Consider the following 18,015-nt stretch of genomic DNA (forward strand, 5'->3'; position numbering starts at 1 on the left):
CTGAGGTCATCAGTCCCCTAGAACTTAGAACTACTTAAACCTAACTAACCTAAGGACATCACACATCCATGCCCGAGGCAGGATTCGAACCTGCGACAGGAGCGGTCGCGCGGTTCCGGACTGAAAGCCCTTCGCAAAATGAAAAGCTTACCACCGGTAAGTGATTTGTTTAGAGATTTTCTCTGACCAGTCCCATCGTCAATAATTTGCTGTTGAGGAAAGCATTGCCCCCCGAGAAATGCGTTTTCTCTTAATAAAGGCTAAGGCGAACCGGTGCTCACGTGATTCCCAGGTGAGCGGCGGAGGTGTGGAGCCCACGTGGTCTGGAGGGTCACGGGACTGGAGCGTTACGTAAAGGCGCTGCGCGCATGCGCGGTGGCTGCGCCTGCTGGAGTCGCGCGCGACGGAGGCCCTGAGGTAGCGTGCGGCCAGTCGAGCGCAGCGGTCAGCGCCATCGCCACAGATAGCAGACTCGCGATGCTACAGCGCCCCAGGCACACTTGAGAGGACTGGACCATCGGCACGCCACTCGAGGTACGGCGGCGGCGCCACGCTCTATTTTTAGCTCTCCAGGGACTGTACACGCTCACTCTCGTCTCCAGATTTCGTCGATGTGTGGTGTTTGCCAGGTGTACTGTGCTTTCTTTCTTTCAACAGCTGCTGTAAGTTACATTTGTCTCGAGCGGTGTATCCACGTTTACGTCTATTTCCGTGCGAACGGTCACTTTTCAAACTTTAAATAATGTGAAGACGTAACTTCTAAACATCTTTAAACTAACAACCATAATGCTTTCGTGATTGTTAGGGTAGTGGGTAAATTTCGTTTCCGTGCTACGACGGCAACTGTAACGTTTCGACTCTGATATTGTCTCCCTCTCAAAATCTTGGTTGTGGTAATACTGATCTGTGCCGTAATCCGAATTTTAACTTTATTAGGAAGGTGGCAATTGACGAGTCGGTGGAGCCGACGAATTTGAACATTAGAGGTCGTGGTAACAATCTAGTCTGTAGTGTAGCCCAAGGTCAATATTTAACGACAAGGTACATTTGAAGATACATATTACATAAATCTGAGTGTTTTGTTGCGCATTATGTACACACATCTTACATGAACTAGGAAACGTGCGAGGGTGGTGTGTGCGGGGAGGGGAGGGGGGGGGGGGGAGGAGGGGGAGGAGGAGGAGGAGGAGGAGGAGGAGGAGGAGGAGGAGGAGCGAGCTGCTCCTTAACTCTCACTATGTTTTGATCGGCGTTGACAGTCCCCTTCTGACAAAAAGCTTTCTCAAAGAAGGAACTAGATAAAATCATAATTCCAACCAACAAAATTTAACATTCAAGCAATAGAAATTAAAATAGCAACATCCGTGGTTTCTGAAAATCGTTTAAGGCAAAAAAGACTTTTTTCCCTTGAAAACGCTATGGGAGTTTACATTCCCCTTTCTTTTATAGAAACTTGCGCTCACTTTTAAAAGACTTCATCGTCGCCGGGCTTTAATCCCAAATATTCCGTTTTCCATCGGAAACTAACCCGAATTGAATATTTTGAGTTCCAACAATTGGAAAGTACTCCGAAGATAGCACATTCGTTTATGCGGAAATGTTAGCTTCATTAGAAACATTAGCCAATTAGGAGCTATGATTCTTCCAACGCATAATGCATCAATATATATTTAAAACTATCCCGTTCCTTTACCGCTGCAGCTGTTATAAGAAGGCATAATAATTTTAGAAAGCCTGCTTTTCTCCATTAGCTGTCAAGCCTGGACAGTTCCATCAGACGGATATTCCAGTTGCTACGGTGTAAACATTGAATAGGTCTTCAAGAAAATCAAATTCCTTGTAAAGCCATATGCATGAAATGTGCCACAAAAATAAACGGAAAATTGGGAACGTAATGTACCTTTTAGGTACTAAAAATGAGATTTTGCGCTGTGAAAAAAAGTAACATCAGTGCTGGTAAACAGTATGTAGTTTACCCTGTGTGGCAAGCACTTTTATATTGCGAATTTAAAGACGTAAAATTTCATAGTTACCTCTGATTCCGCCACATTGTCTTAAATACACCACAAACACACACACACACACACACACACACACACACACACACACACACACACACACACAAACTACTGCAGCAACAGACTTTGGAAAAGAATGATCACAAAAATATTACTTCCTCTAAATGCGTGTACTGACAGTGGCTAGGAGAACGCCCGTTCTGCGAATGCACACAGGTACCTGCAGACTACCAGAGTAGTTGTGTAGACTGTGCGCGCTTACCTCCTTAAGCAAAGAGAAGCAGTTCTCCCGGTACCTAAAACATGAGATCGTGCGAAATACTTGGCCTTTATTTAAAGTGGGAGTTATGGATTAGGTACAACAATACTTCCGTTCGCACTCTGCCGCAGGGGAGAATCCAGGTCGACTGTACAGGAATCTTGATCAACAGATGCGATGCTCCCGCTTGCTGATGGAAGTGGGAGGATAAGGCATATGCAGCTACTGGGTTTTCGGCTCTCGTAGATCTGGTAGCTGTTGAAGTTTACATAGGAGTGAATCTATATTAAACATCAAAGAAACAGGGAATAAAAACTGTTTGTTGATGAGCTGCCAAAAGCAGTTTTACCATGCTTAAGCGGCTGTTTCTTTTAGGCTTCCGTAACTCAGTCGGTAAAAACTGAATACTTACAGGATCTGTTTCTTATACGTCGGTCCAGATTCCTTTTTCTCAGGAATGGGTAGAGGTGTCAGGTTGAGATTCATGGCCCTTGGCGGTGCAAAAGATGGAGCCTTCTATGTCAATGAAATCAAGATAGTCATTTAGGTCATGTAATTTGATACCCGCAAACATACCAAAACCTTTACATGAAATATCTGCATACCTAATTGTTTGTACAGTGCTCTCAGAACACGAATCCTACTCCCAGTTGTCCGGTTTTTTGTCTTTAGTGGGGTGCCCATCACAAAGAGAACGAACGGAACGCCTCATGGAAGCGCAATATGATAGCTCTTACGGGTCGACAGAAGCGTCCGATCCCACGCGTCGGCTTTGACCCGTGACGTAAGGGTGTTGTCGTGTGTGACGTCATGACGGCACGGAGTTTGGTTTGAGTGTGGCTGTCTCCAGTTCTGTTTTATTTTATTTACTTTTCTGATCTGTTCGTTCTATCCCGTGAGATTTTTTTTAAAAGACAAAAATCACTAATCAGCTACTGAAGCATCTTTATTGTTTTTGTTTCCGCCATATTTGTAACGTCATGGGTCAAAGTAGACGGGCGGGATCGGACGCTTCCGTATTTCCGCTCTTACTCCGTATACTATATAAATGTAGGTTACCGTGTTAGCGGAAATTGTAGAATTTGGATCAGCCTTCTTTTCATAAACCAGTTCTTTATTCCTCTGCACCACATCTATGCTACTTTTATATCTCAGAAATTTCAAAAAGTTTCGAACAATATTATACATTAGCTTTTTCGTGTTTTATTTTTGCCCCGCTGCCAAAAAAAATCAAAATAGTAACTGCAAAAAGTAACCTCTTGCGTGTTACTCCTTGAACATAGTTTTGAAGAGTCTGGTGTGAAATAGTGACTCAGTCATAACGACTAAGATATACTGAAATAGGTTTGGATAAGGTATTCAAGAATTTACCCAGTTCAAAAAATCTTCGACAGTTAACGCGCTCTAACGAATTGTATGCATTCTTAAAGTATACTCAAAATAGTAAAGAGGTTCTACCCCACCTTACGGTAGGTCTTTAACGGGAGATTCGGCCACGTGCGGAGGAATGTTTTCTTAGCATGTTTTAGAATACTTCAAAAGAAATAAAGGATACTAAGTTGCTTATAGTTATCTGGAAGAGTTCAGATGTAGAGTAACAGAAAACTGTGGAGCGTTCAGGCTATGTCAATACGATGTAAATGTGAAAGGTAGGCTCTCTCTTCATTACAATAAGTGGTCACGGTGTCCTCGCGTGTAATTTCTTAAATTGTGGACTACAAGAGGGCAACTCTTTCATATCTGAATGCCTTATTCCTGTCGACGTAGAAGTGACTAGATACCAGACTGGAGAACTTCCGCCCATTGCTACCTTAAAGTGGCAAGCGATTATCCTTTGAGAAATACTGTCGCTTCCGGAACAGTAAGATATGAAATTCAGAATGGGTAGGAATCCAGATACTAAACTGTCAAGACTCTACAGAAAATTAACATGTTTTTAAAACGCGTGGGCTCGGGAATTGAGCGGGGAGTATTTGCAAGGCCGTTGCACCCGACAAGGTTTCCCTACTTAAGCTCTGGTGCAGCCGCCTGTGTGGAAGGGGTGGGGAGGGGAGGGAGTGCCCTGAGCCGGCAGCTCTGCCGTGGCCTGCAGCTACACACGCTGCTCAGTTCCCCACGGCATCCTCAACCAAGCATTTGACGTCGGTGAAGTTATAAATGTCTCAACTTTTCAGCTCTGTGGGTTTTTTGATGTAATACCATGTTATAAGTACACACATTGGTGTAATTGAAGCAAGCTGGATTAATAACAGGTAACGGGACAGCAAATGTGTTAACCAGTTTGATTTAGAAAACAACCAGAGTTGCAAGATTGTTTTTTCTTTGAGCGATGACTAGTTTTGGGTTACCTGAAACCATTTTTAAATCCTCCAAACAGAAATAGTATTCCGTAATAGCATGCAAACGATGTTAAGATTGTATGCATTCGTGTATCAAAGCCGAGTTTGTACTGCCAGAATTCATGCAAAAAATTTACTTTGATACACATGTACAATCTTAACATCTGCATGCTATTACGGAATATACCATTTGTCTTTTTGAATGATCTTAAGATGGGTTCACATGACCCGAAACTAGTCATTACTTAAATAAAAACAACAATCTTCCAACTTTAGTTTTCTACATGCAACGTACATAAATTGAATTTTCTCATTTTGAGAGTACTGAAGGAAGAAGTTTTAATGGTAAAAAAAACCATTCAACATTTAAGAGCTTGGCTGTTGAATGGTTTTTATGAACATACATTTATCCACATTTTGGACTTAATGACTTAACATAGACAGACCTCAATTACATGCGACTCGTAAAGTGCATCGCAAGAAACAGAAAAATGCTACCAGAAACATCCATTGGTCACTGACTTCTGATACCAACTGCGTTCCCTCCACAGTGCAGAGATATTTGTCGGTTTCTGTGAACACTGGATCTATATCTACATACAGACTCTACAGGCCACGATACGGTGCATGACGCAGGATACACTGTACCACCAAGTCACTTCCTTTCCTGCTCCACTCTCAAAGCGAGGAAAGCCTTTCTTTATGCCTCTGTATGAGCCGTAATTTCTCGTATGTTGTGTTCGTGATCCTTAAGCGAAATGTATGTTGGCGGCAGCAGACTATTTCTGCAATCAGTTTCAAATGCTGGTTCCCTAAGTTTTATAGTGTTCCTCGAAAAGAACGTCTTCGCCACTGGAATTCCCATTTGCGTTCCCAAAGCATCTCCGTAACAATTCCGTGTTGTTCGGGCCTACCAGTAACAACTCTAGTAGCCCGCCTCTGAATGGCTTCGATGAGTACTCAAGACTAAGTCGTACTATCATCCAACACGCGATCTCAGTTACTTTCTTAACTCTCCCAATAAACCGAAGCCTTCTATACACCTTCCCTACCGCAGTCCTCAAATGCTCGTTCCTTTTCATATTGCTTTTCAACGTTACTTCCAGATAATCAAACGACGTGACTGTGTCAACCAGGACACTGCTATCGGTGTATCCGAATGTTACTCGTCTGCATAAACTAAATTTTTTTTCTACATTTGGAGCTAGTTGCGATTCATCACCCCAACTAGAAATTTTGCCTGTCATTTTCTATCTTCCTACAGTCAACTTAGACACCTTCCCGTACACATAATCATAATCATCATAATCATCATAATCATCATAATCATCATAATCATCATAATCATCATAATCATCATCATCATCATCATCATCATCATCATCATCATCATCATCATCATCATCATCATCATCATCATCATCATCAAACAACTACAGATTGCTGCTCACCCTGTCCGCTAGATCATTTATGTAGAAAATAGCGACCCTATCTCACTTCCCTGGGACATTCCCGACGATACCCTTGTCTCTGAACACTCGCCGTCGAGGACAACATACGTTGTTTTATTACTTCAGTCTTCGAAGCACATTTCTGGGAATCTATTCCATATGCCCGTACCTTAGCAGTCTGCAGAGGGCACCGTGTCATTTCCATTTCGGAAATACAGAAACATGGATCACGACGTCATTCCAGGTAGTGCGCAGCTTTCCACAGAAGCAAAGGGGATAAAAAAATCCGAACTTAGATACTCCAAGTGCTGACTTAAGGACACGCGTTCGACGCTACACCCTGAACAAACGGGAAGGCAAATGGCAAGCTATCCCACTGTCCAATAAACAAAGGACCATCAAACACACACAGGCCTGACAGACGTCGCCACGTAGCACAAGGGAAGGCATTGCTCTACGCAGTGTCAGAGCTAAACATACTAAATTAACCCAGAAATTTCTTCTGTACAAGAACTTCCCATGTGAGCTTGGAGAAACATACAGTTCACCACATCCTTGAAGACTATAGCTACCAAAGACCTGGACGTAAATGATCCAGGAAACCACTTATCAGAAATTCTAGCGCATGGTGAAATAGCCATAAGACGTGCTACACTTCCTACGAAAGACTGTAACAAAATTTAAAGAAAGCACCATTATATTTGGCTTAGGGAGTGGACGTGGCAGGGGGAGCCACTAACCACGTGACTTAGACTCAAGGACGACCAATCCATTCTTCGACCAAAACCCGCACGGACGACAAAATATCTCTGAAAAGAAGATAACTACTACATATACTAGGTTACCATTTACACATTTACGCAGTGATCTTCGTTTCGTTTTTGGTAGTTGAATTTTAAGACGCTAGTTAGCCGTTCACGTACCCAGTACAAAACACACAGTAGTTTTATGTTAAGTTCTTGGGTTTCCTGCCGGGTTGCGGTGTTAAAACGTTTCGAAGACTGTCATACTCTTCTGATGAAGCATCGTGAAAATGAGACTGAAACATCCCAACGTCGATCTGTTTAAACACTATCTCCCGGCTGGAAACCAGAGCTTTTCATCAGTAGTATACGACGGGGAAGTTTACATTCACAGGGTCTACTGCCGCTCCCTACACAAGTAGTAGATTTTCTGGAAGTCTTTTTCTATCGTCACGGCTTCTCTGTATACTACAGCATCATCCGCGAAAAGCCCGATGGAACTTCCGAAGTTATCTACTAGCTCATTTATATATATTGTGAAACGTAATAGTCCTTTAACACTTTCGTGGGGCACGCCCGAAATCTAACTTCTGAAGACTTCTGTCCTTTCAGAATGACATACTGTGTTCTGGAAGAGACATGTTTGCGGAGACGGTGACTGACTTATTGTAAGGTATTCTTTTTATTTTGGACAGTCACTTTAATACAATTAAGATTTCAGCCTTCAGTGACCACTTTCAGATGCTATGAATGGCAAGTAGTGAAAAAGTGTTGTTGTGTTGTCAACTCAAAACCAGAGCTCGCAAATATCAAGTCGGACTATTGGAATAGCACTACTGTTACCGCTGCTTACCTCAGCTTGAGGTTGAAGCTCACTCTTCTGTCCGTTTTTGCTTACAAATAGTTGTTTTCGGATGGAACCCACCTTGAGCAAACATTGTTTTCATCCAAACAACTTTTCCTGAAGTTACAGTGTCATCAGTGGTTTTTTTCTCTAATAAATACCAGGGAAATTGCTAATGTCTATACGTATTAGGTTGAGTTTTTAATGAAGTATTCACAATTTTGAAAAAAAAATATTTATGTATACCTTGTTACCACATGCTGTGGTTTGATTTTTCTCTTTTGAATTTGTTTTTTCTCCAGTTTGTCCTGTGTCCATAGAGAACTTAGTGTAGATAATTATATTGAAAATATACAAAATTTGTAGGTAGGTGTTGTCTGTTCGTCTGTGGTCCATATCCATAAAGTGTTCTGCCAATGTAAGACGGCAGCTGTTATGTCTCAGTGCTCATTTGCGTTGTGTGTACCTAATATTGTCTGTCCAATATAAATTGCAGTCCTGGCATGTCAGTTGACAAATACCAGATGTATTGTTTGCTGTGTTAGTATTGGTTGTAATTTTTAACATTTTTATACAGCGACAGCAACTAATATTGTTTATATAAGAATATACATCCTACAGCTGCAGGTTAACTTCATCGTTTACCTAGGTTTCAACGTTAGTAATAACATCTTCTTCAGAACATAAAATATTATTTAAATATTTGCCTAAAACAAGCCATGTCCTAAGTCAACTTTATAAAACTTGATGCATAACCATAAGGTTTTGTCACTTCCATTAAACAAGCTGTAGCAAATTCACTTTCAGCCCGTTGTATGGGCCTCGTCGTGTGACTCCACACTCCACTAGGTAAATATTTAAATAATAACTTATGTTCTGAAGAGGACGTTATTACTAACGTTGAAACCTAGGTAAATGATAAAGTTAACCTGCAACTGTAGACTGTATATTCTTATAAGTATTGGTTGTGCTTAATTTTCACTATATTAAGTTCTGTAAACTATTTTTAATCCTTGTCTTGCACCTTCTGGGCATATCTCGCTTGTGGGTTTCCAGTAGGCTGCTTAGTGTGGGTGCGTTGGGGCCATTTGTTCTAGCCTTTTCACTTCTGTTATGTGAATTCGCGAAAACGTTTTAAAAATGTATATGCTGCCATCGAAAAAGTTTGGCAGTACAAAATTCACAGATAAGTTTCCAGATTTACGCAACATGGCACATTCATCTGACTGCAGTAAAATGGTCACAGATGACACAAAATTGCTGGAGAAATAAGAATCTTCATGCAAGTATTCTTCTGACAGACCACTATCACCTCATTTCGTCAACATTGCAAAGTCGAAACAAAAGTGGGCATGGAGTAATGGCGGTCGTCCACATAAAATTTTTGATGTATGTAGTCTGCAGCGGCGAGTGAAAATTTGTACAATGGGTGGGAAACGAAACTGGGCTTCCTGCTTACTAGGCAGGTATATTAGCCACTAAGCCACATAGGCTCAGCGGTTCATGCAAATGAACGGATTACCTTGGCACGCATCCTTCCTCGATCCGAATTCTCACTGCCGCCCAGTCTACTTTAAATTCTATGCTGAGATCTTATTCCAGAAGACAGAGTGCCTCGGCAATTCTAAAGGTGTGTAAGGGAGAATTTAAAGCAGACTGGGGCGGCAGTGAGAATTTGGATAGAGTAGGGAGGCGTGCCAAGGTAATCCGTCCATTTGCATGAACCGCTGTGCCTATGTGGCTTAGTGGCTAACATACCTCCCTAGTAAGCAGGAGACATGGGTTCAAATTTTCATTCGCCACTTCAGTCTCTATACATAAAAAATCTGTATGAGACGAGCAGAGTCTCTGAAATTGTCATTTCATGCGTCTACATAAAAGTATATTTATCAATGATTCTACGCTCAGACCTCATAAATACATAGTAAATAGATCCTAGCAGCAGAACGGAAAATATATTAAGTGTTGTATAACAGAACTCCTACGCTGTGTAATTAAATACTCGTAAGTTGAAAACAAAAAAGGGAATATATCGAGCAAGTCACTGACTTTACTCTGTACACTAACAGTTTCACATACCCCCCCAGGGGGTCCACAACTCTTTTGTGGATATGTGCGTAGCAAGCACGGGACCCCGAGCTAATGTGGCCCTCCTTCCTTCCCGGCCTGCATACCTTCCTTTTCCGCATCCTTCCCTATCCCCCATCTTCGCCCCCCCCCCCCTCCTCACACCTCTGGCTCTTTCCTTCCCTTTCTCCCTCTCTGGGAGTATGGTTTGTGCCTACTTCCGGAGACGGACGCTCGTAAATGTAACGCATTCTTCGCCTTCTCTGCTTGTATGTCTTCATCCTTCCTTTGTCCCCTTTTCCTTACCTCTTCTCTTTATCCTTTTCTCCGCTGCGGCGTTGGAGACCTCTCTTCTTTCCTTTCCCTTTCTTTGTTTTTCCCTTTCTCTTTCTTCCTCCCTGTGCGTGTCTGAAGGCCGACCCACGCATTTTCGTGCGTAGCCAGAGACGGGGTAACGCGTAATTCCCCGCCCTGGGTACACAGGTAGGACACATACGTACCCCCTGGTAACGGCCAGATCCAGGGAGGGGTGATTACCCGAGCTGATACCTCCCGAAAGTGCCGATTGGTCCCTCCATCCGTTTGTCGGGAGGTGTGACCTGAGGTGTGAACAATCACCTAAGGCGGGAGTGCCCTCAGAGAGGGCCCCCACAAGGGAGGAGCGCGCCACTGGAGACGCTGGTAATCTTGGGGGATACTTCAGCGATGGTTTCCTCATCTTCCACTATGTCTGCTCACAAGCGTAAGTTCCCTGAGTCTCAGCCACAGACAGTTCCTCCATCGTTGCCACAGTTCCTTATTGTTTCTCGGTCTGACGAAGGTCACGACTTCTCCATGGTCAACCCTTTCATTATTCAGAAAGGTGTCGACACAATTGCAGGTCCTGTAAAGTCTTGTTCCAGATTACGGAATGGCATCTTGATGTTAAAAACAGTCAGTGCCCTCCAGGCACAAAAATTGCTGCGTACTTCACTTCTCCACACCTCCCTGTCCGGGTGGAACCGCACTGCACTTTAAATTCCTCACGTGGAGTCGTTTATACACGCTCCCTCGATGGATTGTCTGATCACGAAATTCAGCACTACCTGTCTGACCAGGGCGTAACGGCTGTTCATAGTTATGAAAAGGGTTGACACGAACATCATTCCAACCCGCACTGTCTTCTTGACATTTGACAAAGTTCAACTCCCATCCAAAATCAAATCAGGCTATGAGATAATTTCCGTTCGCCCTTATGTCCCAAACCCTACGCGATGCTATTGGTGCCAGCGGTTCAATCACACCAGCCAACCCTGTTCCAATCCGGCCAAATATGTTAAGTGTGGCAAGGGTGCCCATGAGGGTGCTTGTCCACCTCCATCCCCTTGCTGCATTAACTGTATGGGTGACCACGCTGCTTCCTCTCGAGATTGCCCCATTTTTAAGGACGAAAAGCTCATCCAGGAAATAAGAGTGAAGGAAAAGGTGTCGACCTTTGCTGCTCGAAAATTATTCGCCAGTCTACAGCCCACCGTGCCTCAGACAGGAAAATAAAGCACTGTCCTTGCTTCTGCTCGGCCAACAAAGGAGGCGGCCACACAGACTTGCGACCTCACCTTTAGTACCACGGTCGTCAGATCGGCCAGCGTAAAGATCGCCCGTTCAACCTCACCACTTTCGCCTGCCCACTCTATGGCTCACCCTTCGTCGGGTTCTGCTAAATCTCGTGCCCAAAAGTCAGACACCAAGTCTTCGAAAAAAGAGCATACTCGTGAAGAGTTTTTACGTACCGCAACTTCACAACCATCGGTTCCTCCTTCATCTAAACATCATACTTCCAAGACGGCTACGAAGAAACACAGTTCCTCTCCTTCTCCGCCAAGGCGTGTCCCATCTACAGCACCACCTGGCGGACATCGCCCTCGGCCGTCTTCTGTGTCGCCGAGGCGCACTGCTGGTGGCCGGTCAACCGGCCGATCGCTGGTGGCAGGAGCTGCTCCTGACCAACCTATGGATCAGGATCTTCTGCCTTCGGCTGAATGCCATTCCATGCTGTCGGTCGCAAGCTCTAAGCAGTCGTTGACAGCACCCTTGGTCACATTCCTCCATTTTCTGTTCACCCTATGTCCATTATCCACTGGAATATCCGCGGCATTCGAGCCAATCGGGATGAATTGTCGATCCTCTTACGATCCTACTCGCCGGTCATCTTTTGTCTTCAGGAAACAAAGCTGCGTCTCCATGACCGCTTTGTTCTCCCTCATTTTCAGTCCATCCGATATGACCTCCCCTCTGTTGAAGGCACTCCAGCCCATGGAGGACTCATGATTCTTCTCCATGATATTCTCCATTATCACCCAATCCCCTTAAACAGTTCCTTCCAAGCTGTCGCCGTCCGTCTTTCCCTTTCTGGATACACGTTCTCTCTTTGTACTGTATACATTCCATCGTCCACACCAATGGCACGAGCTGATCTCCTTCATCTTCTTGGTCAGCTTCCACCCCCCTATTTGCTGGTTGGGGACTTAAATGCCCACCACCCGCTTTGGGGATCTCCACATCCTTGTCCACGTGGCTCACTATTGCTAGATGTCTTCCACCAAGCGGATCTAGTTTGCCTCAACACACGGGTCCCCACATTTTTGTCTGTCTCCACGACAAATTTATCTCCTTTGGACCTTGCGGTCGGTACTGTTCCGCTAGCTCGGCGCTTCGAATGGTTCGCCCTTGATGATACACACGCGAGTGACCACTTTCCATGTGTCCTTAGACTGCAGCCTCAACTGCCGTATATGCGCTCACGACGCTGGAAGTTTGCCCAAGCCGATTGGACACTTTTTTTGTCTCTAGCGACATTCGATGACCGTCGCTTTCCCAGCGTCGACGATGAGGTCACACATATTACCGACGTTATTCTTACAGCTGCGGAACGTTCAATACCACGCACCTCCGAATTGCCCCGGCGCCCCCCAGTTCCTTGGTGGAACGAGGCATGCCGTGACGCAATACATGAGCGGCGACGTGCTCATTGTTGTGACATGGCAAGACAGCCAAGCCACTAGGAGAGGAAGCCGAAAGGCACGCGTTTAAGCTCACGCAGGCTGGCGTGAGGTCTGGAACAGGTAAGGGAATTTATAGTAGCAAAGAACGTAACTAACTAGTGGAATACCTAACTTTAATTCATAATTGGTGAACATCGGTCTGACGGTACATGTATCACAAGATAAATAGCAAAGGATAATGGCGCCTTGCTAGGTCGTAGCAAATGACGTAGCTGAAGCCTATGCTAACTATCGTCTCGGCAAATGAGAACGTATTTGTCAGTGAACCATCGCTAGCAAAGTCGGCTGCACAACTGGGGCGAGTGCTAGGAAGTCTCTAGACCTGCCGTGTGGCGGCGCTCGGTCTGCAATCACTGATAGTGGCGACATGCGGGTCCGAAGTATACTAACGGACCGCGGCCGATTTAAAGGCTACCACCTAGCAAGTGTGGTGTCTGGCGGTGACACCACTCTCTTCGCTTTTTCCGCCACCATCCTACTTTGGCCAACTGTATCCGCTATAAGCAGTTCCGTGCGCGATGCCGTCGCGTCATCCGCGATAGCAAGAAGGCAAGTTAGAAATTCTTTTAGCTCATTTAACACCTTCACTCCCTCCTCGGAAGTTTGGAGTCGGCTTCAACGGTTATCAGGCGCGCCTAGTTTCTCCCCGGTCTCTGGGCTCACTGTCGCGCATGATACATTAGTGGACCCCGTCGCTATTTCTAACTCATTGGGTCAGCACTTTGCTGAGATTTCGAGCTCTTCAAATTACCCGCCAGCGTTTCTCCCGAAGAAACGTGCAGCGGAAGTGCGACATCTTTCTTTCACCTCTCAAAATCACGAAAGCTACAATACTGTTTTCTCCATGCGGGAACTCCAACATGCACTCTCTTCTTCTCGCTCCTCCGACCCAGGACCGGATGGTATCCACGTCCAGATGTTGCTGCATTTATCAACCCATAGTCTGCGTTACCTCCTTCGCATTTATAATCGAATTTGGACCGACAGTACTTTTCCCAGACGATGGCGGGAAGCTATCGTCGTTCCTGTTCCGAAACCTGGAAAGGACAAACATCTCCCCTCTAGCTATCGCCCCATTTCTCACGAGTAATGTCTGTAAGGTTTTGGAGCGTATGGTGAATTACCGTTTAGCGTGGTGGCTGGAATCCCGCAGTCTTTTAACACCTGCCCAATGCGGATTCCGAAAGAATCGTTCTGCAGTTGACCATCTTGTTGCTCTCTCCACTCATATCATAAACAATTTTCTCCGGAAACGCCAAACAGTAGCAATATTTTTTGATCTGGAGAGAGCATACGATACCTGTTGGAGGAATGGCATCCTTCGCACACTGTTCTCTTGGGGCTTTCGAGGTCGGCTGCTCCTTTTTCTTCGCGAATTTATGGCAGAGCGCACATTTAGAGTGTGGGTGAACACTACTCTCTCCCGTACTTTCTCCCAAGAAAACGGGGTACCCCAGGGCTCCGTGCTGAGTGTTGTACTGTTTGCCATTGCCATAAATCCAATTATGGATTGTCTCCTTCCTGATGTCTCGGGCTCCCTCTTTGTGGACGATTTTTGCGATCTACTACAGCTCTCAACGGACCAGCCTTCTTGACGGACGTCTTCAAGGATGTCTCGATCGCCTCCACTCTTGGAGCATCGAAACCGGCTTCCGTTTTTCTCCCAGTAAGACCGTTTGTGTTAATTTTTGGCGACGTAAGGAGTTTCTTCCGCCCTCCTTACATCTAGGTCCTGTCAACCTTCCGTTTTCAGACGTCGCTAAATTCTTGGGTCTTATGTTTGACAGAAAACTGTGCTGGTCCTCCCACGTTTCCTGTCTTTCAGCTCGCTGTCTGCGATCCCTCAACACTCTCCGTGTCCTGAATGGTACCTCCTGGGGAGCGGACCGCGTGGTCCTTCTCCGCCTCTATCGCGCCTTAGTGCGCTCGAAATTGGACTATGGAAGCATAGTCTACTCCTCTGCTCGGCCGTCTATTCTTCGGCGTCTCGACTCTATCCACCACCTTGGATTACGTTTAGTGTCTGGAGCTGTTTACACCAGCCCTGTGGAAAGCCTTTATGCTGAGACTGCTGAACCTCCGCTGTCCAATCGGCGAACAGTCCTTCTGAGTCCCCCCCCAGCGGGTCCACAACTCTTTTGTGGATACGTGCGTGGCGAGCACGGGGCCCCGAGCCATTGCAGCCTTCTTTCTCTCCAGGGCTGCATTTCCTTTCACTTCCCCTCCTTTCCCCTCCATGCTCCTTTCCCCTCGCCCTCTCCTCTCCCTCTATTGGTGTCCTTGCTTATGTTGGCCCCCGCTATCCTCCTGGTTCTGTTGGTTTTACACTCCGGCTTTGTTGCATAATCATCTCCTCCTTTTGGCATTCCTTGGTCCCCCTCTGGGGTTTGACCTCCATTACAAAATTTCTCCTCCGTAGTGTGAGCCATTTGGGGAAGAGCACCTTACCTAGTGTCTCCGACGTGTGCCCTCCTAGGACATTCCACCTTTTCTTTTACGTCGTTGTCTGATGCTAGGGTGCATAGCCAGCACGGTAGCCAGGCCGTGTGGTGGGGTCGCTATGTACCCTTTTGGTTGAGCCCCCTGAACACACAGGGATCACACTTCTGATACCTGAGCTGTGACGTCCTCATGCATGCCTTGGAGTGGTTGCTCGTCATCCTGGAGCATCGGAACTCCCGGCAATGGCCGCCGTGCCAGACGGCCCTTGCTGTGGCTGCGTGGCGCCCGTGAGGAGAGCCCCTGATCGGAGTGGGTGGTATCAGGGTGGACGCTATGCAGATGAAACGCATACGGGTCCAAAACTCTGGCCGTTCTTCTGCGGCCGTCTCTGTGCGTGGAACTGATTCCTCAAGTGCTGCTTCTCTTGCCCCTTCGGCCTTCCCTTCCATGGCTACTCCCTGGGAAGAGGGTGAGGCCCGTCATCTAGGGGCAAAACCTTTCCCCCGTTATCTAGTTTGCACCAGGATTGATGGAGATACTTTCACCAGTGTCAAACCTTTATTCTTCGTGGAACACATTGAAGACAAGTTTGGCGAAGTGGACTCCCTGAGCAAGATGCAGTCGGGTTCGTTGCTGATAAAAACTACTTCAGCTGCCCAATCTGCGGCCCTTCGTGCCTGTACCCATCTTGGTACAATTCCTGTGTCCATTACCCCTCACCAGTCTCTAAATATGGTACAAGGTGTGAGTTTTCACAGGGACCTCATCCTTCAAACTGATGAACTAATGACAATCTCGAACGGCGGGGTGTTCACTTTGTTCGGCGTGTCCAGAAGGGTCCTAAAGATAATCGTATTGATACTGGTGCCTTTATCCTGGCCTTTGAAGGGGATACCCTCCCTGAGAAAGTTAAGATTATGGTTTATCGCTGTGATGTGAAGCCGTACATCCCACCTCCTATGAGGTGTTTTAAGTGCTTGCGTTTTGGCCACATGTCTTCTTGCTGTTCCCAGGCCCCTCTCTGTGGTGACTGTGGACGTCCACTCCATGAGGGGAGTCCCTGTGTTCCCCCTCCTGTATGTGTAAGTTGTCAGGGTACTCATTCTCCACGTTCACCAGATTGCCCAGTATATAAGAAGGAAAAAAAGATACAGGAGTATAAGTCCCTCAATCGTTTAACCTACACGGAGGCCCGTAAGAAATATGCACGACTGCAACCTGTGTCCATGACATCTAGTTACGCCTTGGTTACATCTTCACCCCTTCCTCCCCCTTCCTTACCCCCATCCCGGACCCCTCTCCTCCCCTCCTCCCCTGCGGCTCCCACACCTTCTCCTATGGGCGCTGCTCCCCCTCCCCAGCCGGAGAAGTGTCCCACTCCTTTGGCGTCTGCCGGTTAAGGGCGCCTCTCCCGGGATGCCTCTTCCCGTCACCTTCCAGGTCAAAGGTCTGCTGCCGCGCGACGACCGCGAGAGCCGCGGTCTAACGGCTCCCAGGTTGCCCGGTCTCTTTCTGTTCCTGATCTTGCTGCAGCTGGCTCCTTTATGCCACACAGCCCTCCTCGATCTCAGCCTGAAAAGAAGAAGAAACATAAGTCCCGGGACAAAGAGCCTCTGGTGTCACCGGAGGTCCCTCCCCCGACTTCACAACCGGATTCTGACCTGTCGTTCATGGATGTCGCCCCCTCCCTGTCGGTGACGGGTGGGGACCCGGCGGTATGACTGGATTTAGCGTGTTCAGCCCTCATTTAAACCATCGTTCTGTGGTTCTCCAATGGAATTGTAATGGATACTATCGTCACCTTCCGGAATTGAAATCCCTTCTTTCGTCCTACTCTGCAGATTGTGTGGTTCTTCAGGAATCTCATTCTACTGATGCTCACTCACCAACCCTCCGTGGGTTCCGTGTTTTCTGTCGAAATCGGGTCGGACCCTTACGGGCTTCTGGTGGCGTTTGTACGTTGGTCCGTACAGAAATTGCTAGCACGTGGATTCCTCTCCAAACCACATTGGAAGCGGTTGCTGTTAGAGTCCACTTATACTCTGCAGTCACAGTTTGCAATCTTTATCTCCCTCCTGACAGGACTCTTACACCTGCTGCCTTAACCACCCTTCGTCAGCAACTTCCTCTTCCCTTCCTCCTCCTTGGGGATTTTAATGCTCATCATCCTTTGTGGGGCAGTGCCTTTCCATCTAGACGAGGTCTTCTTATAGACCAATTTATTGCAGACCACGACATGTGCCTTCTTAATGATGACTCCCCTACTCATTTCAGTGCCGGTCATGGTACCTTTTCTGCCATTGATCTTTCTCTTTCTTCTCCCTCTCTCCTCCCTTCATTACACTGGTCGCCACACGACGACCTTTGTGATAGTGACCATTTCCCATTGATTATCACGCTCCCTTCCCACTCCCCGATGGACAGGTTACCTCGTTGGTCTTTCCACCGCGCCGATTGGCCTCTATACGAGGTGCGGCTAGAAAAAAACCGGACTGATGCTGGAAAAAAACATTTATTTACAATTTCATGTTACCTCCTTCAATGTACTCTCCTCCTCGGTCTCTACACCGCTCCATACGAATTTTCCACTGTTCATAGCAATGCTGCAGATCATTTTCGGTAAGTCCATACATTACTTCCGTCGCTTTTTCTTTTACTGCTTAAACAGTCTCAAATCTAGTTCCTTTCAAAGCTGACTTGACTTTAGGGAAAAGAAAAAAGTCACAGGGGGCCAAATCAGGTGAGTAGGGTGGATGATCTAAGATGGGAATGTTGTGTTTTGCCAAAAACGTCGTCACTGACAACGCACTG

The 18,015-nt window shown here is 46.3% G+C and overlaps 1 protein-coding gene across 1 annotated transcript in view; it reads left to right on the plus strand.

The window, feature by feature from the left end:
- The first annotated feature begins 387 nt into the window (after positions 1 to 387).
- The window catches only part of LOC124596036 (MFS-type transporter SLC18B1-like), a 126,954-nt gene continuing 109,326 nt past the window's right edge, over positions 388 to 18,015 (plus strand). Inside the window, exon 1 of the mRNA XM_047135003.1 lies at positions 388 to 534. The gene's annotated coding sequence lies outside the window, so the exon portion shown is untranslated. The remainder of the gene's footprint in view (positions 535 to 18,015) is intronic.

The sequence above is a fragment of the Schistocerca americana genome, chromosome 2 (assembly GCF_021461395.2).
Source record: "Schistocerca americana isolate TAMUIC-IGC-003095 chromosome 2, iqSchAmer2.1, whole genome shotgun sequence".
NCBI lineage: Eukaryota > Metazoa > Arthropoda > Insecta > Orthoptera > Acrididae > Schistocerca > Schistocerca americana.